The sequence below is a fragment of the Mauremys mutica genome, chromosome 13 (assembly GCF_020497125.1).
Source record: "Mauremys mutica isolate MM-2020 ecotype Southern chromosome 13, ASM2049712v1, whole genome shotgun sequence".
In the NCBI taxonomy this organism is placed as follows: domain Eukaryota; kingdom Metazoa; phylum Chordata; order Testudines; family Geoemydidae; genus Mauremys; species Mauremys mutica.
Genome location: NC_059084.1, coordinates 59,171,587 through 59,178,417, shown reverse-complemented (window position 1 = coordinate 59,178,417; position 6,831 = coordinate 59,171,587). Strand labels below are relative to the sequence as shown.

Genomic DNA, 6,831 nt, shown 5'->3' with positions numbered 1-6,831 from the left:
TCCACAGCTCAATGGCACATCTGCAGATTCAGAAAGAGAAGTCAGACCTTCCCTGCTTGGCCACCTCTTGCCCTCCCCAGGGAGAGGCTTGGAAAGCGGGCAGGAAAGGCATCTCTCAGAGGAGACACCGATTGGTGCAGGGAGGCTGAGGCAGGGCAAGTCCCGTCAGAGAAGGTTGTATTTATTCCTTTCCCCTAATGGGTTGTTGTTCCTGAAGCTAGCACCGCTGTTTCCAGGACAGTGACCATGATCTGACCACAAAGTGACCAGCACAGTGTGACCACCAGACTGTGCAACATTCTGCTCTGTTACGCTAGGGTCAGTCCCGAGGAACTTGCCTGACCTCATTGGAGTTACTCTGGCTATTTGGGGGTGTAACTGAGACCCAGCATTTGGCCAAGTGTCTCTTAGTAGCTGAATCCTACTGCAGTGTGGTGGACGGGGTCAGACACTGAATCAGAACATGCCCTGATAGGAGAGGGTTCAGGAGCTTAGAAGGGGAGATTGTACTGCCCCGTGTGACAGAGCTGGAAGGAAATTAGTACTGAAATCCCCCTCCTCTCTTCTCTCCATTCTTGCTGATCTAACTGCTCCTGGTCCCCCCAGGCATCTGCAGAGGAAGACTGCAGACAGATCCAAAAGGCTTCCAGTCATTTGACTTCCAAGTTTGGTGAGGAAGGTCGGACATGGTGGTCAAGCCCTGGGGACACTGAGAACTAGGTTGGACAAACCAAGAGCAAATGGTCTGGATTTAAGGTCTTCAAGAAGCTTGACTGAAATTCTGTGCTAACGCTGCCGAGTTTCTATAGCTTCTGAGCACAGACTCTGGAAAGCACTAGGGCTGCTTCAAGGAATTCAAATCTGAAAGGTTTACAAATCAAACGCTCAAATCAATATGAAAACCAACACTGTATTCCTCTGGTAACTGAACTGGGTAAGAAACTCAGTATCTTTCATGCTGCTCTTCAATTCTCTCTCCCATGTGATACAGATTTGTCTATGGGTCAGTGCAGAACTGCATTGCAGAGGATGCTGAGGAAAGCCGGAGTTTTGACCTCTGGTGAGGGTCCAGTTGGGTTTCATGGCCCCTAGGCACGTGGGGACTGTGTTATAAACACCTCAGCTGGATGACTCTGCAAAGTGATCGGCAATAACAGCAGGACTCAGATTTCACAACGTATTGAGATGAAAAGAGGCACTCACCCATCTCAGAGCTGTTATTGCCGGCTGTCTGCAGACTCAGGCAGGCTGCACTGCATTTACGCTCTGGTCACGTGTGGATCATTTATTTATTTTGCAACAATTAGGTCATGAACTTTCTGTCTTAAGAGATTTACCTCTGCTGTGCAGCTCCATAAGAATGAGTGTGTTTTTTCACCACTTCCTCAGCCATGGAATAACTAGGGATCTGACTGCAGGTAACAATCCTGCACTGGTCCCTAGGGGACAGACAGATGGACCTCATGGGCCTTTTCCATCTCTGCCTTCTCTCACACAATAGGGAGCAGCCAGACCTCATGAGCCAGGGATGTGGAGTGAGCCCCAAAGTCATTTATTGGCCCTGTACTGGACGGGAGAGGAAGTGGGGTGACCCATAGAAATCAGGACAGTGCTGGAATTCTCCAGAAAACTGGCCCGTCTCCATCCTGGGGAATGCAGGAGGAGGGCTGGCTCCTTAGTGGCTGGGCCTGGGCATCTCCTCTTAGTGAGCATGGACAGCTCTCTGCACAGCAGGAAACTCCCTCCAACTGTGTGAGCCCAACGGACCCTTCCCAGACTGTGGCCTGTCAGTAGGAGCAGGAAGAGAAATAATGGCCTGAGTTGATAACAGAGCAGCTCCCTACCTGTCCGAGGACAGCGTGTGCGCCACACAGCTCAGAACCACGTCCTGGGGGTGGGAACGAGCCAGCAAGGCCGTGGCCCTCAGCGCTGTTTTTCTGGCTCTGGGATCACAGACGTTGTCCAGCCAGATTAAGATACGTCCCACGATGTCTCCAACCTGGAAGAATGCCAGAAAGTTGAGGGATGGATTTATCCATGAGTAGCCTTCTCCCAGGTAACCCCTCCTGGTAGCCCTGCAAGCCTCCTCTCACCTCGGATGCCCATCTTGGCTCCTCCATAATGTCAAGAAAGAGGCTTTGAGAAGTCCAGGAAGCCCAGCCTTCCTGAGGTCTGGTTTAGTACCTTAAAGCTCAGAAACACACACAAAAGTCTTCCCCAAAACCTTACTGTGGGCACAGCCCAAACTCCCCTGATGTCCCAGGGCCTTCCCTGCCTTAGCAAACTGCTCTCAGTCCTGCTCTCAAGGGCTTCCCTGCAGGAGCCTTTCCTCCATCTCCGCAACTTCCTGTTGATCTTTCTAGCACAATCAGTTCCTCCAGGCCCGTGCTTCTCAACCCAGTTTCCATTGTAGGCCCCATATGTGTTGTTGGGGTACATCCAATACCACCTGTTTGGCCCTGAGGATGTCCCAGGTAGAGAAGCGCTGCTCCAGACCCAGCTGGTTCCACTGATGTACCCCAGAGCCCATCCCAGAGATGGCAGGCAGGGCTAGTTGGACGGGGCTAGCCAGCTCCAGGCCCCAGCCCTAAGGAGAACCTCTACACTGCGGGATTTTAAAACTTGCCGTAACCAATCTCAAAGCCGGGTCTCTAACCTCGGGCTCAGGCTATGGCACTGGGAACAGCAGTGCAGACCTGGAGACTTGGGCTGGAGCCCAGGCTCTGAAGCCCCCTCCTCCCCAGGCTTCAGAGCTCAAGTTCCAGCCCAAGCCCAGAAGAGGCTGCATTGCCGTTTGGCCCCACAGTGCCAGCCCTGGGAGCCCACGTCCATAGGGCCAGGCTTTCCGGCTCCTGCTGCAGAGTTTGCAGCACAAGGTAGACAGACCCGAAAGGAACAAGCCGCCCCCTAGGGCTCTTCCATGAGGAATTGGTCATTGCTCTTTCCTCTCTCGAACAAGGAGCAGGAGCTACAACCCGGGTGGCTGGATTCTGTTGCCCTGTTCTGCTAGCAGGAATTAGAGACCTGCACAAATCAATCTGCTGACTGAGGGGCCATTTGTTATCTTCCCCCTCGGACCTGCTGGAAACAGGGAACTCGGCGAGAGACAGGGATGACCTGCAGGAAACCCCAGGAACAGGCAGGTTTGGGGAGGAAGCTCAGGCTGAGGATTCTGTTCGTTTATTAGTTTCTGAGTTTCCAGGAAAGCCAAAGCCCAAGAAGGGAATAAGTCTGCACTTAGGCACCATGGGCAGGCGGTATCTGGGGAAGGGCAGGAATGTCACCTATTTCCAGGCCGAGCGATTGAAGGCAATGTTTAAAGGACTGTAGGGAATGTGAACCCTGATTCCTTTCTCGATTACCCCACCTGCGCAGGCTTGGGCAAATCAAGGAGCTCTCTAGGCTTCAGTTTCCCCAGGTGTCAAACGGGTTGAATTCCTACCTTCCAGGAGGGCGGTGGAGCTTCATTAATCAGGGGGAATAATGACTCTGAGAGCCTCCTACCCAGGGGATGTAGAAATGAAGTCTGCCAGAAACTTCCCTAGGCCAGTCTAATTCACGGGGGAGGAACTCAGATCCTATGGGGATGGGCAACAGGATCAGAGCTAGGGAGAGACAGAGAGAATAGTGCATAGCCAAATTCCTCCTGATCCTTCAGCTGGAAAAGCAAGGCCCCATAGCATGTCTGAGGAAACCAGCGTGGAGGCCCATGGGCAGACTAGGTAAGTGCTGCGCTGCCAGGGCTGGGGCTATCGCTCCCCTTCAGTGGGGCTGGCCTGTCCTCAGGGACGTGTCAGAGCTCCAGCGGGCAGAGAACACGCTAAACACCTGATGCCATGGATCCCCGCGGCCAAGCGATGAAGGGAAAGGGGCTCAGCCAACCTTCACAGCACCATGCCCGTGTGTCCCAGGAACGGTTTCCTAGGAGAGGAAATTCTCCCCTCCCCGTCTCTGCGCAGCATCCCCCTGCCCCACGGCGGGAGTCTCTTACTCTCTCCATCTTGTCTCCGTGTAGAGATACGATGGTCCTCAGCTCTTCTTCGGCGACTTGAAATCGCTCCAGGGTGGGTGTCGTCAGACCCTTCACGGCTCTCATCAGCCCAGCTTGGAGCTGGGCTAGGGAAGCTGCTCCCCGGGGGTCTGCAATGAAGAGGGACAAAGCCTGTTGGGACTGAGTATTTCCATTGCTCAGCTGCCCTGGAACAGTCTGTCCCGGCGGGAGGCTGGCAGCGCCCAGTGAGCGTGGAGACTCCGGCTGAGCCCTTTACTTGACAAACCTCAACAGATGCTGAGGTTTCCTCAGTCTTTCATACGCTTCCCCCTCCTCTCTGCCTGAGAAGAGATGGGAGCCTCTCAGCCAGGGCTGGGCCCCCAAGGGCACCCCATTTCCTCCCTCTCTAGCCCCTCCCCCCAGGAAGCCCAGCTTTTGCTGAGAAAGCCTCATTGGCCTGCAAAGCCCATTCAAGTTGCTTGTTGAGTGCAGCCGAGGGGTCACTGCAGAACCTGCCCCATGTCCCATCCTACCCCGAGCGCCTGAGCAGATTGGCTCAGCAACTCTAGCAGCCCACAGTGTCTGCGAGGAAAGGACTGAGAACAGGGCCCAAACGGAAATGCCTCTTCCTTCCCCACCCTGCAGCGTGTGGTGCTGCCACAAAACAGGCAGGAATCGCCGGCAGGACAGAAAGTAGCTTCGACTGAAGGAGCAAGTCTGCCTGGCTGAGGAGAATACCAAACTGTGGGCCTCTGGGGCCAGCCCCCCATGGGTCAGAACTCACTGGACACAATGTTACTGCAGGGAGGCTGGTTCCAGGGTCACCTAAACCCAGGGCCTGGGGTGCTGAAGGCCTTTGCCCTGGTGTCTCAGGCACCTCCTGAGTGTTACTGCAGCTGGCCTGCGTGGCTGGATTAGCACCGTCTGTCCTGGACGCCAGCCGCTGAGGATGCAGTAGAGCACACCAGAGCGACACACTCGCATAGATACTCCAGCCCCTTGGCGTGTAACAAGCTCCCAGAATTGCAGACAGTTTTACGTGCTGCAGGGTGCTCTGTCACTAATCATAAGAGTTACGAAGGCATCTAGATGCCTGGCAGATGTTGGCAGGCGGGATCCAATCTGGGACCTCGGGAGCTTAGTGCAGGAGCCTCTCCCGCAGGAGCTAAAACCCAACTGGCTGTTAGCTAAGGCTCTAGAGCAGACTCCTTTTATCTCTGTCTCTAAGTGGTCCTGGTGCCACTAGACGGGCCAGAACACCCCACCCAGCAGGTGTGTGGGTTACCCCTACAAGTGCAGGGAGGGGCCTGGTAGGATTTTCAGCAGTGCCTGTGTCCCATGGAGAGTGCATCAGAATCAGGCACCTGAGTCAGGCACTTCTGCGAATCCCACTAAGCACCTCTGAACTTCTTGAGGTGCCTGGACCCCTTTGTCAACCTGGGCCTCGTTCAAGCAACCCAGAGAAACTCGTAAAGACTGGCTGGAGTCGATCACACTTGAAGAGTGTTTCTTTTCAGCTCCCTGAGCAAGGGGCAGGTAGGTCTCCTGTCAGAGATCCCAGCTCCGGGAGATATTAATACACACAGCAGGGGATGCTTTCCAATACTACAGTCACAAAGCGTCATTACCATGATCATATGGGAGCTGCTTGGTAATGAGGGGGTGGGAGTGCGCTCTTCTTCCTGCTCTTCTGGGCTCCCTTTTTCCCACTTCCCCTGCGACTCCGACGCCTCCTTCTTTGTCCCTGGAGCAGAAAGAAACATTCGTAACATTTCCCTTTTCCATGTAGTATCCCTGGTTTACAGAGGATGGAAGTCGGGCCCAGAGCCCTGAAGCCACTTGCCCAGGGTCAGACTGAAGGTTGTTGGCAGAGCTAAGCAGAGAACTCGGATCTCATGACTCTTTGCTGGGGGCTTTTACCACACGAGGCTTCCTCGGACCTAGGGGCCAGGTTCTTTGCCGTGGTGTATTCTACTTGTCCCCTCCCCTTGCACACCTTTCCTGTCAGTGATGGGCAACGGGCCTCATTTGCATTTAACCCCCCAAGAAGTAATGGCTCAGCTCTGCTACGGTTCCCAGGTGTCACCTGCTGAGACCTCTGGAGCATTTTACTGATGAAATGGACCCGATCCAGGAGACAAGAAATGATTTCCTACAACGTCCAGCCTCTCTGTTCTCCTTACAGCCCGGAGCAATGTTAGTACTCCGCACCTCACAGTGCCAGACCCCCAGAGGTGGGTGACCTGACACACTCAGCTCTCCCCACCTCAGCGATGGACCTCGTCCACCCTCGCCAAGAGGATCTGGCACTAAATGGATTCCAGAGTCTGAGGTACCCATCACTGTCCCGTGAGAAGGCCCTGATATATAAGGCTTGTAGGGTGACTGGTGTGAGTATTCCTCACATGCTCCTCGCTAACCATGTGGATTGAATCCTCACCTGTAAGGTCCATTTAGACTTTTCCTGTATCCTCCTGCACCTTCACGTCCTCTGACTCCACCTGGTTCCGGGACAAGTGCGTCCACCTTCTTTGTGAGGAAATTGTTCTCTCCTCACCCCTGTCTGCCATCGAGGTGTCAGATTGGCTACAGACACAGAGTCTTTTCATGCCTGACAGGATGGACCATGAACATTTCCTTCTCGGGATCTTCTCTGGCAAGGCCTGTTCTTGCTGGCTAAAGTCAGAGCATGTCTCCATTGCTGCAGGTTGGACAAGCACTTTGTGCACACGGATCTCTCTGTGCTCCCTAGAGGCGAGTCTTTGGAAAAAGGAACGAAGCCTGGAATAGTAAGAAGGAGGAAATGGGTTTTTCTATCATTCTCTAAAGGAAGGGAATTA

At 54.0% G+C, this 6,831-nt stretch overlaps 1 long non-coding RNA gene across 1 annotated transcript; it reads right to left on the bottom strand.

Moving 5' to 3' along the window:
• On the bottom strand, nt 1-4,096 carry LOC123347305. Its single transcript, XR_006573102.1, has 3 exons — nt 3,992-4,096; nt 1,845-1,999; nt 1-20 (listed from the first exon to the last, which is right to left on the bottom strand). It is a non-coding gene; the product is annotated as an uncharacterized LOC123347305 (long non-coding RNA).
• Nucleotides 4,097-6,831: the final 2,735 nt, after the last annotated feature.